At 44.7% G+C, this 16,269-nt stretch overlaps 1 long non-coding RNA gene across 1 annotated transcript; it reads right to left on the bottom strand.

Annotated features, from left to right (window-relative positions):
• Positions 1-337: 337 nt before the first annotated feature.
• On the bottom strand, positions 338-5,278 carry LOC123354927. Its single transcript, XR_006574967.1, has 3 exons — positions 5,188-5,278; positions 3,520-3,632; positions 338-1,687 (listed from the first exon to the last, which is right to left on the bottom strand). It is a non-coding gene; the product is annotated as an uncharacterized LOC123354927 (long non-coding RNA).
• Between the last annotated feature and the right edge of the window lie 10,991 nt (positions 5,279-16,269).

The raw sequence follows: 16,269 nt of genomic DNA, 5'->3' as shown, positions 1-16,269 counted from the left end.
AGCGACTGGGAGTCAATTTAAATACCCTGTCTATGATGAGACTGGGGGGAAAAACGGGTGATTGGCCCAAGACAGTGGATGCTATTATCCAGTCATGGCCAGTTTCAATGGAGTTAATTCTGAACTGCATCACTCAAAGTGAGAAGAGAATCAGGTCCAGTCAACTGAAGTCTTGATTGATTTGCAGGCTGATTGGTACTCACTTTCTTTAAAAAGATGATCTCCCTCAGGAATACCTGAGGCAGGCAACATAATTATTTCTTTGGACAGGTATCCTCATTCTGTATAAATATTATGGTAGCCCCAAGAGGCCCCAGCTCAGTTCAGGCCCCCTTGTGCTAGGCATTGCAGGGGCATGCAGTGGAGACACGTTAAGGAAAGTTTACCCATGTTTCAGCAGTACCATATGAAGGGGAATAGTCACGACTTCAGTTTGGAATCTGGTGCTTTTGTGCGTATCACCCAAAACAGCAGAGGGGACTTTCCCACGGGGAACTGGCTCACCAGCTTCCACGCCAGGCTCTGTCCTAGTATTCTTATGTAGGGCAGAATGACAAAAGACAAGTTCCTGAAGTCAATGGGACAAGAACCAAAGTTCAAGGGTGTTAGAAGTCCTCTTTAACTCACCCAAAGATCGAATTATAGGCCCACAACTCAAAACATGCTTGATTTTAAATAGGAGCCAACGCCTGGATGTAATAAGAGATGGCATTTTGCAGGATGTTTAAGTTTCCCCCTATCTGATTTTAAAAAGCACATGTAAACCCCAGTTCTTTTCCCTGGGTCCCATAGTCCTGCTCTCCTGCAGCTCTATAAATATCACCCTCGCTTCATTTGTTGTGACTTTTTTTGGCAGCCAAGTCTTTGTTGCCGTGGGGAGAAGTCTGTTGACAAAGATACCCAACTCAGCCGGGTCCTTGGTTGCCTATTAAACATACTTGCTGTTTTTCAGTCTCTTGCTGCTCGGAGCCTCGTCATTTCACTGGAACGAGGTGACATCACATGCATGCATTATGAGATACTTGAGCCTGCTGGCTAGCAGGCTGGTGAAAACAAGTATTGGTGTATTTTGCAGAAAGTAAATGACACTTTACTGAGCTGTCTGGGGCTGTGCTCCTATTGAGGGTTGCTGTTGTCAATATAAATCATAAAAAGCTATGCTGGAGTCATCAGAACACTGTTCCTGCCCCCACCCCTGAAATATAAAGTCAACCTTTGAATGTCCATTGTTTGGCTGGGTATCTACCAAGATATCCAGCTAGCAGGGCACGGTGCCATGGGTACATCTACACTGTGGTAAAAGACAAATAAACCCCTCACTTTAAGATTTCAACAAGAGAGGGTTGCAGTCACCTTCCCCACAAATAAATAAATAAAAAAGTCCCAGCTACATCTACCATTGTGGTCAGTGAAGCTCGTGCTGCCCTTGCAGTTGTGGAGTCACCCTTCATTGCATAGGGGATGCCGAGCCACCCAGGGGAAAAAAAGATCACACGGCACTGAGGACCAGATGGATGAGCCGGACTCCTCGCCAGGCCCCTCCACAACTGAAACAGGTTCCATTTCTGTTAGCAATTCCCTCCGTGGTTGTGCAGAGGCTGCATTTGACCTATCAGATCGGACTCAGAACATGATCCTGGGGAGCTCTGCACACCTACTCTTGATTTATAGATTAGGCAGTCAAGCTCTGGAGAAAAATGGGTGGGAAAAAAAAAGAGATCTGAGCTATGCAATGCTGTATACTTCTACTGGCATGTTAGAGAAAACAGTCTTCATTAAATCAAAGCCACATTGTTGGAATCCTTTGGGGCTAATCAAATCCTCTCTCTATTCCCGTATCTCCCCAGTGAATCCTCTAAGATGCTCTCATGGAAAGATATATGTTCTAAGTGAATTAAAAAAAAATTAAAGGCAGGCTATAGGGATCCTGAGGCCAAAGTGTTTCAAAGCTATTTGGGAGTAACTTCTTCGAATGCTCTATTTTAAGTGAGTAGAGATAGGAGGGTTATGTAATAAATAATTAGAACTGATCACTGCAGAATTTAACAGCTCTGAATCAAAGATGGACAAATATGCCCTACCAGGCAGCATGATATGTAGGATCTCAGTCTCCTAACAGGAAGTTTATTAAAGAAAACAGCTACAGCTAAAGAAAAACAAATAGACTTCCCCACAGCTTGAATTCCAGCTTTGTCACCCTTGTTTACCACTGACACCACCCAGCCTGCAACGCTATACAGCAAACAGAGACACCAACTGGCTGAATGGTATGCTGCAAGACAGCACAAATCTGAGGTCTTCAAATTGACATCTTCCCACCCTCATTATAGGTGCTTCAAAAATTTCCCAGGCTGACACCATCCTCAGATACTTTTTCTTATATGGCAGACTTCTCCACCACAATCTACCAGTACTGGGTGAGTAGCTTCCTGTATTAGTACTACTTTGCCATTGTAAGAGAGGTGCCAAGGCATGGTACCTGGCATCTTGTATGAGTGGTTCATGTCTCCTAGTGGTCTTCTCCTATTAAGATAAGATACTAAGAAAGTGTTTTCAGAGCCACAGGTTATTCTGTGGACCACACTGGCTATCAGGGACTCACTCCGCAGCCAGATCTTGGTAGCAATTTCCAGTTCTCAGGACAACTGTGAAATTCACATGACTCATCGTTATTGCATATGCCAAAGGACAACACACCCTTCCGGGAAGAACTGTTATTTATCCATGTGTCTTATCTATTCCTCATGCAACAGGGAAGGAGGAGAAGTCTTATTGGTGATACCTTTGGTTAAATACTTCTTCCAGTTACCAAGTCAACCCTATTGATTTCAATGGGTTTGCACCAATGTAAGTGAAAACAGAGTCGGGCCCATTACCTGTAACCCCATCCCCTTTAAAGTCAGTTTTTCCAACTCCCTCACCCCCCTACCAAATTCACCACCCACCATTGAAAAAATAAAAGGTAGAAGCAGCAAGTATCCAATGCTAGAAGCCTGCTGTGGAACTTGCTGGGGTTTGTAGCAGCAAATCCTGGCCAATATGACAGAGACATCACCGAATAGCTATGCCGAGAGTTCTATTTTTAAATCTCTGACTTGGCTACCTATTAACTCCCCTTACTCCTAGGACGATCCACAGAGATTCCCCTGCATTTGTACAAGGCATAAGGCCTGATTCCTGCCTTTCAACCTTTATGATTTGTTTTCATCTCCAGGAGGGAGAACTGCACCCCCTGGACCATATTTCAAGGCCCGGCTGTGTTAGTTTTGGACAAGCCCAGAGCAGTTTCATACTTTGCACTGGCACCGCCTTGTTATGCCAGCTGCTTAACAACAACACACCTGTACGCAAGCTGGGTCTGTGGGCTGCGAGGCAACCAGGCAGTGGTCCTAATTATTACAGGGTGACACAACGGTGCCGGCATGACCTCATGGATTTATTTTAGCTGGGTGATCTGACGTGACAGAGAGCACATGTTTTTGCAGCTGTCCAAGTCCCCCTTGGGGAACCCAGGCATACCTGTCTTGGACCCCTCCAGGCGTAGAGCTGGACACCTGTGTGCAGGAATTGGAGTCATCCAAAGGACCTTAGCAAAGATGCTTCTCTTGCCTTTTGATCTTTAATTAATTTACCTGGTGGGAAGATTTATTGAACACTTTTTAGTTATTGATTTAGAGAGAGTCCTTATTTATTAAATCAAAGCTTCAGTGTAGCGTGTCAGAGCTCTATAAGCACGCAAAGACCAGTGCACTGGCACAGCAAAAACCTCTTTGTGGGAAACTGACAAGCTGTTCAGGAAAATATTAGACACATTTATGTAATAACAATACCTCACACTCACACAGAGCCTTTAAACAGAGCATTCAAAAGGACTTTATAAGCATCACCAGCCACACCACTTCCACAAGGTAGGTACAATCTTTTTTAGAGATGGGGAAACTGAGGCACGATTTTTTTTGTCACGGGGGGGTAGGCAAGGTTTTCAGAAGTGGTTATCTATTTTGTACACCTCAATTTTTTGGATGGCCAAACTTGAGTCACAGATGCCTCTGAAAATCAGGGTATTTCCCATTGATTGCAACTGGAGTTCTGGGTGCAAAAAACCCAGTCCTGAAGTGTCTCAAATTGGGCACTGAATGTCAGTGATCACTCGTGACAATATGGTTTTAAATGTTAGAACTGGGAATAAAACCCAGGAGTCCTGTCCCCCACCCCTCAGTTCTAACCCACCCACCCCCACCAGCAACCTGCAGTTATACTAGTTAGGATAAGTCCTACAAGGCCAATCAATCTCCATGGAATAACTTGACCAGCAGCTTAGGTCAGAAAGAAATCCACCCCCACCTCAGGTTAATGTTGCACAATTTGCCAGGCATATGACCAGCCTTTTTCATTGTGCTTTGAAACAAGAGATATGAGCCAATGCCACCAGAAAAAAAAACCAGAATCCAGCAAATTAAAAAAACTCTATTAGGTCAGACCCTCCACCCCTGCAGTATCCTGTGAGATGGCTAGTGCCCTCTCTAAGACCATGTCCTGTTCCAGTTTAAAATGGACAATAGGGCTTCTTTCACTCCCCTTGGGAGTCTATTTCACACCCTGCTAGAGCTCACCATTAGGTTTCCCGCCCACCATGTTCACTCTAATTTTCCCCTCTACTCATTTTCATCCCATGGTTTCTACTGACACCCCCTGCAGTAATTCCCTTCCCTGCTCAGCATCTACACCCTTCAGTACTCGTAGATGGTTGTAATCGCCTCGGAGGCAAATTTGCCCAGGGAAGACTGCCCCCACCCCCGGCAGTACCCCGTCTGTGGGAAGATGGAGGACTACAAGTCACAGGGCCAACCATCAGATACCTTTCCCCACAGGAAAGCTGGCAGGGTGGTGGGGTCTCTTCCTTTGCCATTGTTTGTGTTTGCATTGGGGCAGCATTCCAGTGGGTTCCCTCAGAGCAGTGGGCATCACCTGGGACTCTGCCAACCTTCTGGCGAGGCTCTGACCTCATTTGTCTCTGTGCCCTTTTGGAGCAGTGCCTTGGAGTTAGCTGATCCCAGTTCTTTCTGGGACTGCCCAACATCATGTAGGATGGCACCTTTCACCAGCACTAAGCCAAGTTCCCCAACATACCCCCCCTTCACCCACACAGCTCTCACGCTAACCCACTGTGGCCGATGCTAGGCATACCAGTGTGAAGTGGCTGTATCCGGAAGGCACCACTTCTCCTCCACCGCAGCTAGCCTTCAGAGAAGCGTCTCAGGCAGAGTGGGGTGGGGGTGGGCAGGGGTAACAAAAGTCAAAACAAACAGCTCTGCTGCCCTGCTTGGATTCCACTGCAGCCCACCCTCTGGGCTCAGTTCCAAGCCCTTTCCAGGCTACTTTCAGTCTCTCTGCTCTAGGACAGAGCCCTGACTCCTAGGCTACTTCCCTGAAACTCCCTTGTTTCTCCCAAATCCTGTTTTAGTGCCTTCCAGAGGAACTCAACTTGCTCCCTATGGTTCCTCCTCCAAACTGAATTCACTGCTCTTTTATGAGCCCCAGGTGTTCATCAGGCTGTCACCTAACCCCAATTAGTCCTGGGCTGAGAGGCAGCTAATTATGGGACAGGCAGGATTGGCCCCATTTCTCCTTAAAGAGGCCAGTCATTCTGTGACAGGGGGGTTTCTATTCTTACTCTCCACGCCAGTAAACAGAGCCTGACATTGTATTCTTCCCTGGTTAGCCCCTTCTTCTCCCACATGATCCGCTATCAGGCCTCAGATTAAACTGCTCGCATTCTGCTCCACTCAAGCAGTTCCTTCCTTCCAACATGCCCTCTGTTTGTATCTATCTATAGGAGCTCATGTGGGAGTGGAGATTTTGCACTGGGGACAGCAACGGTGAGCCATAAGAACTGGGTCAGACTCTTTAGCCCTGTCTTCTGTCTCCGACAGTGGCCCATGCCAGAGCTTCATAGCCAGAGTTCAGAACAAGGCAATTATGGAGTCATCCACCCCACTCTTCAACTCCTGGCTTCTGATAGGCAAAGGTTTAGGGTCTCCCTGACCATTTTGGCTAATAGCCACTGATGGACCTATCCAGACAGACCTGGTAAAGTGGGGGGTGGGGGGGGGCTGACTCTTACAGAATGGATCAAGATCGGGGGAGTGGAGCATGCTTTGGGGGGTTACACCAATGACTACAGGGGGCTCATGGAGCAGGGGTTACAAGATCAGTCCAGATGTGGGTTATGAGAGCAGGAGCCATACGCTGTGGACACCCCAAGGACCAGCTTACCTAAGCAGGAGTGATATAACAGTCAAGTCACACCACTGAGCCCTAGAGGGATGGTGGGAGCAGGCGTTTGTAGGTCACAATGAGGACCCCCCGGGTGGGCTATAGGATCCGGGGTTGGACAGTGGGGGGAAGGGAGGGGACCACACCAGCATTCCAGAAACTTCTTACAGAAGCCGGGGGATGGGGTTCAAGAGGGGTATTAGAGAACTGGGGGTTACACAGACTGTCTATAGGAGGCTACTGGTATGGGGGTGTTTGGGAGGGTGACAGAGAAAATCCCTAGAGTGTGACAGAAGGAGGAACAGCACTGTGGGTTACACACATGACCACACCATCCCATGAGTGTTAAATCACCACCCCCACCCCCTAGTGAAACCATTTTAGTCACAGTCCTCAGTCAAGCGACCCACATTTTTAAAGGGTCAGTGCACCATACAATGTATATTTGGTGGGCGAGATTTCCAGAAGTGCCTATGGGAACCAGGCTTTATGAGTTTTTTTTTTTAAATTTCACCCAATGTCTCCATATTATTGCAAAGCACAGGCTTAATTTAAAGATCATCCTTAAATCCTATTGACTTCAATGGGTTTAAAGCACTGATTTAACATTAAACACATGTTTAAGTGCTTTGCTGAATTGGGGCTTAAATTATTAGATTCGATCAGATTAGAGGTAAAACGTAGAAAAGCACCTACATGTTTAAAGACTCTAAATCCCATTGACTGTCAATGAGACCTAGACTCCTAAATGCCTACACAATGTTTCAAATGAGATGTAAGATCCTAAATCATTTAGGAACATTTGTAAACTTTACCCTAGATCTTTCCAACGCATCAGTTTGAACTACTCACGTTACAATCCCTCTGTGGGCATTCAAAGTACCCTTAAAATGTGGCCGGGTGCAGAAAAGTAACTATTAAAACTGACACTTTGTTACGACAAACATTTGCCCTGCTTGTTTCTGGTGAGTCATATCCACTCAGTGTGCAGAACAAAAACATGTTTTTACTCCTGTCAGCATTGCACAACCAACACAGCTTGTGAAAAACAAGTGAGGGGCTAGTCTACCTTGTGCATTGTCACCGCAGGCGCCAATTCCACAATCTGCATAGTAACATGAATACTTAGCTCATATGTGGCTCCATTCATCAAAGCAGTTTGTAAAGGAAGGTATCAATATCGTCATTTTACAGATGGGATCCGGGGGCACAGAATTGTGGAAGGTTTTGTGCAAGGTCTCACAGCCGGGCAGTGAAAGAGCTGGAATAGAACCTCATCTCCCAGGCTGCTGGAGAATTCTGCTGAACAAACAGCATTAGCAGTTACAAAAATCAGAGCGGCCTTGATATGAAAGTCCCTGGCAAATAAATATACATCTCCAAGAGATCACTATTGTGACCATACTTGCACGTCCTTATATTCAGTACATCAGATATAATTATAAATGTGGAGCACTTCAAATCGCTAAAAAATGTGAACTAATTTAGCCTGGCAACTACAGCTGGGTGAGTTTTTTCAAACAAATAGCTTATTCACCAAAAAAATGCAGTTTTGGGTTGACCGGACTATTTACAAAATTGGGTCAAACTCAGCGAATAGTTGTGTCTGAAAAAAAAAAAGGGGGGGGAGGGGGGAATTCAAGAAAAAGCTGAAACGTTTCATATGGACATTTTCAAAATGAAACCTTTTGATCCTTTGTTTCAAAACTAAGCTTTGTTTCAAGATGTATCTAGATCTATTTAAACAACAGCATTAACAAAAATAATGGATGAAAAAAGATGGAAGGAAATGAAAAAAATGAAAACATTTTGTTTTGGGTCAAAGGAAACGTTTCCTTGTCCCAAAAGGAATTCCACCCCCTCCCTCCCCCAACACAATTTACCAGTTTAGTCACCAAAATGAAAAAAAAAATCAGTCACTCAGCTTACTCACAATATTGATGCTTAACAAATGGGAAAACTGAGCCATATAGTGGTTAGGTGCAGCCATACAGAGCCAGGCTTAGAACTCAAGGCTCACTGAAATTTTCCTTAGACTTAAAACATGGAAATAGCATTAGCGATAAAATGTGCCTTTTTTTTTTGTTATTCGGAAAGCATCACTGTTCAAGACAACACTTCAGCGTGTGCCTAACTTTAAGCACATATTGAAGTACTGTTGTGATGGCCCCCATGTCGGCTGGCTCACTGGGGAGTGAACGGGACACTCACAGAGCTAAAAGCATGAGCTGCTACCGCTTGAGCTAAAGAGCCAGGTGCTGCAGCTAGGGCTGTAACAGACATATCCCCTGTGGATTGGACACCACACTGTAACCTGTAACCACACTGACTAGTGCTCTACACTGTCCTGAATAGTGGCGGACTTATGCACGTGTCTAAGGCCCAGAGTCTCAAAGGTATTTTGGCATCTGAAGTGCTATCCTGAGTCAGGGCCTATGTGGAGTAAAGGATTAATGGTGCCATGAGACAAACCATGCCCCCTTTTACACCCATGGAACTGCAATGATTTCATCAAGGTGCTTTGGGAGAAATGAAGAGCAATTTGGCCCAGTATCCTTCAGAGAATGCATCTGACGAAGTGGGTATTCACCCACGAAAGCTCATGCTCCAATACGTCTGTTAGTCTGTAAGGTGCCACACGACTCTTTGTTGCTTTTTAAGAGAATGCTTCATCTCAGTGCAATCACATGACCTACCTGCAGCCAGCTACGTGATTCTCCATGGAGCCGTGCCAAGAAGAAGAGATACACCAGTGTGAACTGCTGGGAAGCACAGGTATATCCACTGCAATAACACCAACAGATTTTCAAACCAGCCTAAGGAAATTAGGTGCCCAAATCCCGCTGACTGTCAGTAGGAGTCGGGCACCTAATTCCCTCAGGTTTCTTTGACAATCCCACCCTAAATATGTAGAGCGGCTAGCGATGGACCCAAAATGGGGGGGATGTAAACACTACATCTCATACCAAGCTTTAAATGATACCTCAATGACCGCTTATTGAAACAGTCCAAATTCTAGGCCTTTATCCAGGTGGGATAGACCCCTTTCCCTCCCAGTCTGGATGTGACCAGATAATTCACAGGTGATTTTTTGTTGACTTCCCAAGGCATTTAGAATCCATGCTGCTTCTTTCTTTAGGCAAGAGAATTCTATCTGCCTTGGAGTGGCAGAGGTTGGGGTGTCCTGGAAAGAGACTTTTGAACAGCCCAGGGAAATAGAAGACATCAAGGCCTCGATTAGCAGAGCACTCGACCATGCACATCTTTCACTTAACACAACATGCTACACTTCAAGGCATGTGTTTATGTCCTTTGCTAAACTGGGGCCTAAATCTCTCTCTCTCTCTTTCTCTGGGTATATCCATTTTGCAGCTGGACCTGTAACTTCCTGCTTAGGTAGATGTACAGGTGCTAGCTTGGATCCAGCTAAAAATAGCAGTGTAGCTGCAGTGACGCTGGCAGCAGGACAGGCTAAGCACCACGGTACCATCCTGTCTGGGACACTTGGTACGTATTTGGGCAGCTAGTCTCTCTTGTCCCCCATGCCGCTGCAGCCATGCTGCTGTTTTTAGTGGACTAGCTTGATGAATGCTAGCGCGGGTAAGTTTCCCAAGCTGGAAATTATACCCCTCACCCCTCAGCCTTCTCTCTCGAACAAAATCAGTCTTACCACGAAACAATCATCTCACTCTTGCCTTGCTCCTTCCTACCTGCGACCGGTGTATGTGCTCACCCTGGTGTAATAACCGCTGGAGAGAAAAAACAGCCACTGCAGGATAAGTGTCTCAATGCATTCTCTGGCCTCCAGCCACAATCACGCTCATCAAGTCCAATGCAACACCCGTGTAATTTATTCCTGAATGATGAGAGTTGACAAATGGCAATTTTTTTTTCAGATCAAAGGAATTATGGCAAAAATGCTCGGGGGGTCCCAGTGGTCTATGCTTTCTGTCATATGTTTCCTGTTCTGCCCTTTCCTAATTGTTATCCCCCTCCACACTTCTCCAAGGCTGGTGGTCATGCAACCTCAGCCTCTTGATTCTTTCCAGAACCCAGACTAGATCATGTTTTGGCCTCCATGTGCAATTAATTTATGCTAAAAATGGCATGTGGGGCATAATCTCTGATTAGGAAAAGCTGTTTTACAATGAAATGCAATTACAGAATGAGTCGAGGATTGTGCCAGTGAGAGTTTATTTCAGGTTTTCATAAAGAAACAAAACAGAACGTGCAATCTTTATTGCTGCGGAAAGGCGCCAGATTGCCAGCCCTGAAGAACAAGGCCAGCTCTTTATCTAAAGAGGAGGCACGATGTGGGAAGTTACAGTAAATGCCCTCCAGGTTGCCTCCTGCTGGTGTCTCATCCCTTACTGGAGGGAACCACTGCTAGAGCAGAGGTGGGAATTCCTTCTCTAGCATATCTAGGGTCCTAGATCTTGCTGTTGAGATGAGCCGAAAGAAGCAGCATGGCCCATTGCTTAGAGTACCGGACTGGCTGCTAAAAAGACTATGTTCTGTCCCTGCCATTGGCCTGCTGTGTGACTTTGGGTCACTTCAGCTCTCTGTCGCCTCTCCCATCCTTTGTCTAGTTAGATTGTAAGCTCTTTGGAGGAGGGATTTTTTTCCTTTCATGTGTGTATGCACAGAGCCTACCACAACAGCAATAATAAATACCTAGCTTTTATCAGAAGATCTCAAAAGCACTTTACAAAGGAGGGCAGTATCATTATCCCCATTTTACAGATGGGAAAACTGAGGCTCAGAGAGGTGACGTGACTTGTCCAAAGTCACCCAGCAGGCCAATGATAGAGCTGGAAGTAGAAAGCAGGTTTCCTGAATCCCAGTCCAATGAGTTATCCGCTACTAGGTCACACCGCCTTCCCTCCCAATGAGGTTCTGAGCCTCTAGGTGCTACCGTCATATAAAATTGTAATAACAGAGCCAGCTGAGGGAGGAGGTTTCTATGGCATGGACTTGTTCACAAGGAAATGGACTAAGGACACCAGTTTCTTTCTCAATGTCACCAGGAATGCCAGGTAACCATTGTCACAGCTCAGGGAAATTGTACCTGTATTCCCACTCTGTGGTTCCTCTACTCTAGGCTCCCAGCTCCTCAGCCATCACCTCTCTTGCATAGAGACCCACATTTCTCTCCTCCTGGCCAGGGCTTTTTCCAGGCTGCACTGCTCCCTGCCTACACTGTGATAACCCCAGCAAGCCAGACTGCCTCATGCAGTCCTGAGTTACCACACTGCTCTTTCTAAGCAAGCACATTTACTATTAAGGTGAGGGCATTACAGAGAAAACATTAAATACAATAAAAGAACATACACGTGCTGAAAAGCTTAACAGAGATCACTGGCCCCAGTTCCAACCTTAGCCTCTGATAGGTGTCAGTCCCATGGTTTTCCCCCTGGTTACAAGTCCATTACTGCCTCATATTCAGAACCAGAACCACCAGGAATAGTTCAGTCTTTCCTTTATACAGTGTGAACCTTTGATCTTGGCCTCATGTTACAGGTGATCCTCAGACAACAGTCCAGTCCTCGGGGCATAGCTTCAAAAGGCTGGGTTTTTTTGCACAACCAGAAGTGGGGGATTTGAATTAACCTCTCCCCAGGGATTCCCCAGGAAATTCACTTCACACGAATAGTCCCAAAAGTCTATTCTTGTCTGGCACATTTTCAGTATCACCCTCTGAACACCCATGTCTCACATCTGTCACATCTCCCCCCTCGAGAGGTTACATACAGTCCCATCCCACAATAATACATAAACCCCATTACTAGAATACAATGGACCTCAAAGATACTTAAACTTAATTCAATAAGGTCTGCTAAGGATACACAGGAAATTGCCATAGATGTCACTATCCTGATGGCTGTTGATTTCTTCACATACACTACAGCTGGGAAAGTTGAGAAAAATTTTAGTCTCTTTTTCAGCAAAATGTTATTTTTTTCCCACCAATGAAAATTTTCCAGCCAGCTCTAGAGGTCATTGTTCAGGAATAATTTGTATTTCCCATTTCCCAGTTTGAAAAACAGCTTTCCTGGTTTTGTAAAAATAATAATAATAAAACCCCCTAAACCCTTTTTGACAAAAATTTTCCAACCACTATTACAGTTACTCATATCCTTAACAGTTGGCAGGACTGGGGTATATGTGTGTGTAAAATGGAGTAGCTTTATTTAAACCTGTATTGTGCATGTATGACTGCACATGTATACTCACTATATATTTAAATAAAGTTGCTCTATGTTTATGGCAAGAATAAAGCCAAAGGGCATGCAGCAAAAAGAACGTGGTTCTAGGAAAAGTTTCAACTTTTTGGGCTTTGACATATTCAGCAAGATAGAAAAATGTCCCATTCACTCCATCTCTGTGGTCCATGCTCCAGCACCTCTCATGTTTGTTGATACCTCAGATTGGATCAAGGTCAGAGGATCTCTGATATCAAAGCAAAAACAAACAATCCCCAGCCCCCCCAAAAGCCCAAAGCTCCATCAAACAATGTTTTTCCCATCATTTGTCTTGGCTGCCAAAGAACCCTTGGCTTTCGATTAATTTTTGTTTCGAGAAACGGTCGAGGAAGTTCCAGGATGCAAAGTTGGCTGTAATAGTCCATGTGGATGGAAATTGTCATTGCAGATCATGGTAAACATGTCTTGGAAGAGTTATTAACAGACTACCCTGGAACTTCTGAGCCACGTCCAATGTGAAGCTAATTACACCAAAGCCTAAAGCATCACTTAGCAAAAGCCATGTTGCAAATGAGAGAGTCGGGAATGGTTTAGGTGGTGCTGGGACGCGATTACCCCAGAGGAACTCAGCAGAAACCACAAAGTAACTTTGCCAGTCAGACAAAAACAAGCTCCCACACTCATTTACACTCATATTATTGTGATATGTTTTATACTCCACTGGTTATGAAATCCATATGTCTGCTTTTCCCTTTGCTCCGTCTGCATTACTATCTGGTGCTTTGACTTATTCTCTTGCTTTCGTAATTGATTATTCTGAGCCTGGTAAAAGGGAAAACATGATACACAATCAAGGACCAACCTAGAGACAAAGTTATAAGCAAAAAACAAAAGTTACAAGATGGTTGTAGTGCCAAGAATCACACATCTTAGTGTCTCTGTGCAGAAAGGGAAAATATATAGCTGTGCTTAAAAAAAAAAAGATTACGATTTATTACAAAAAACTATGGTAAAGTAAATTTATTGGGCAAGGATTAAGAAACTAAGGCCCCCATCTTATAAACACGAAGGCACATATTTAATTTTACGTATCTGAGTATCCCCATTGTCATCCATGAGGCAACTCGCAGGAGCAGAATTATTGAACGTGTGTTTGCGGGAGTTGGACATATAGGACTATCAAAGTCCTAAACGTTTGGAAAGGCTGGGACAAAGAACAAGTGAGCGACGATTAAAAATAAGTAAAATACAGACGGAGAAAGTTGGCAAAGGGAACTTGGCAAAGGAAGACAACAATCAATCGATTTCAATATTGTGAAAAATGTATAAGCAAGGGAACCTCAAGATGTTCATATGCCAAACTGAGTAATGCCGTGATCTTATTGCTGCAATCTTTGCAGTATATCATCCTCCTCACATACTATTCAACACCCTCTTCTTGCAGTCTGGCTAATATCTGAGCTTGCAAATGCACAAGCAATGAGAGACTTTAATCTTGGCGGCAACCCATTGATTTACACAAGATTATGCACGAGTGAAGTTACTGCAGGATCAGGGCCTTAGGGTTGCGCTAGTGCTTCAGGGTAGGAATCTAACTTTTGTACACTTATTATTTCTATTACGGTAAGTCTTATTGGCCCCAGTGTGTTAGGTGCTGTACAAACAGACCAAGAGAGAATCCCTGCCCTGATGATCCTACAATCTAAACATCAAAACTCAAAATGAAAACCATTATTCTTATTGATTATTTGTATTGTGGTAATACCTAGAATCATGAACCTTGTTCTAAATGCTGTATAAACACTGAATACGAAGATGGCCCCTGACTCAAAGAGCTCACTGATTAGGTTCTGCTTCCCCCTTTCTAGTTCTTAACTAGAGGTCGTCAAACATTTTCCTTCCCAAAAGTTATTTTCATCAGAAAATAGGGTTTCTTTGAAAATGGAGTTTTTCTTGGAAGTTCGTTTTGTTATGATTTTTTTCCTGTTTCTGATTTTTTGTTTCAAAATGAAAAATTTCAGGAAAAACACCTCAGATTATTTGTTCATAGCAAAATATTTCAGAAAGAAAAACAAAATTTACGCCATTTTTTAAAATTTGTCATTTTGAAATTGTGGTTTCCCTGCCCTCCCCCACCTACTTATTGTTTTCCAACTCTTCAAAAGTTGGAAAACAGTTAAAAAGTGGGTGAAACGAGATGGAGTAGAGACTTGGATCTTGATTTCCAGCCTTTGCTAGTTCAGAGCAAAGGTAGTATTTTGGGCTTGTCCACACATGAGATTTTAAATTCACACCTTACCTGGCTCTGGAATAACTGTAATGTGTAACAAGACTGTACACTTTAAAGTGCCATCTTAACATTTCAAAGTGAGCGTGTACCCTTTTAAGTGTTCTTCCTATATAGGGGGTCAGACTAGATCAGCTGTTATCAACCAGGTTTCAGGGGGTCAGCCAAAATAACCCAGAGAGAAGGGCCGGTGTTAGACTCCCTGGGGCCAGGGGCAGAAAGCCGAAGCTCGAGAACAGTTGTGCAGGACTGACGCTGAAGTCCAAGCAACTTAGCTTCAAGGGGCCTCTGTGGCGTAGGAACCTGGGCAATTGTCCTGCTTGCTACCCTCTGTACACTGGTCCTGGCTTTTAATCTACTGCATGGACAGAAAAACAGTTGTGGCACAGGTGGGCTGTGGCGTTTTTATAGCCTGTTGTGGGGGAGGGGGAGGGATCAGAAAGAAAAGGGTTGTGAATCCCTGGACTAGATGATCTGGTGGTTCTTTCTGTCCTTAAACTCTATTACTGTACAACTGAAAGTGCTTTCATTTTCTCACACCGTTTTTACTGTTTCCCAGCTGGAAGAAGTTGGAAAGCAGTAGGAGAGTGTGGGAAACTGAGGAACAAACCCACTTACCAACATTTGGGAAATTTCCCCTGGGAAAAAGAGAATTCCAGAAGGGGATTTTTCTCCATTAAAAATAAATAAATCCTGGTTTTATCCAGTTCTATTCTGACCCTTGTGGGTTTTCAGCATTGGGGTGCAAGCCTAATAAAAACCAGCTCTCTTGTAAGAATTCTGATGCTTCCGTCTCCTAATGGCACTGGCTTAAAGAGCATGTGCAATGCCCAGTAGTGTCTGAAACCAACCAGTGGGACATATGAAAAAGGTCAATCAGAGCTTTGGAGGAAGCTTTGGTTTAGCTCTTTCAGCCTCTTCTCTGAACCATTTTCCCTGTTTCAACTATCACGGGGTTCCAGAGATGGAAATAATCCCATTGTCGCTCTGTGATGCAATGGTTGTCTTTGAGCTTTGTCTCCACAGCTCGCATTGAAGCATGAACAGCCTGGCCTGCAGACTCAGGGCTTTGAGGCGAACCTTAACTCTCCCAGTTTGTGTTCCCAGCTTCTCAGCGGCATATTCCTCAGGTTACCTCCCCTGCCTTGGCTACAGAAACCAACCAGAAAATACTTAGCTGAGGTACATTCAGAAAACCAACTCTGACATTTCTGAGCCCCGTCCCGAGGGAGGAGGTGGGAGTTGCTCATTGCATTCCAGCTGGCGGCAGAGATAGCTCTCCCTAAATCCTTTTTTGACTTGCTACAGAACTCAAATATGCCCCATCCTGTCGTAACACAAATCAAACGGATGGAAGATTTGCAATGGCTTCCTTTGAGGTGGCCTTGCTGGCGAGGGAGCGTCTCTATCGCTTACTGTGCATCAGGACTCCTGGGTTCTAAGCCCAGCTTATCCACTGACCCACACTGTGATCTGGGGCCAATCACTTTCTGCTGGGACTTT

The sequence above is a fragment of the Mauremys mutica genome, chromosome 22 (genome assembly GCF_020497125.1).
Source record: "Mauremys mutica isolate MM-2020 ecotype Southern chromosome 22, ASM2049712v1, whole genome shotgun sequence".
Taxonomy (NCBI): domain Eukaryota; kingdom Metazoa; phylum Chordata; order Testudines; family Geoemydidae; genus Mauremys; species Mauremys mutica.
Note: the sequence above shows the minus strand (reverse complement) of the source record. Positions and strands in the feature narration are given on the sequence as shown.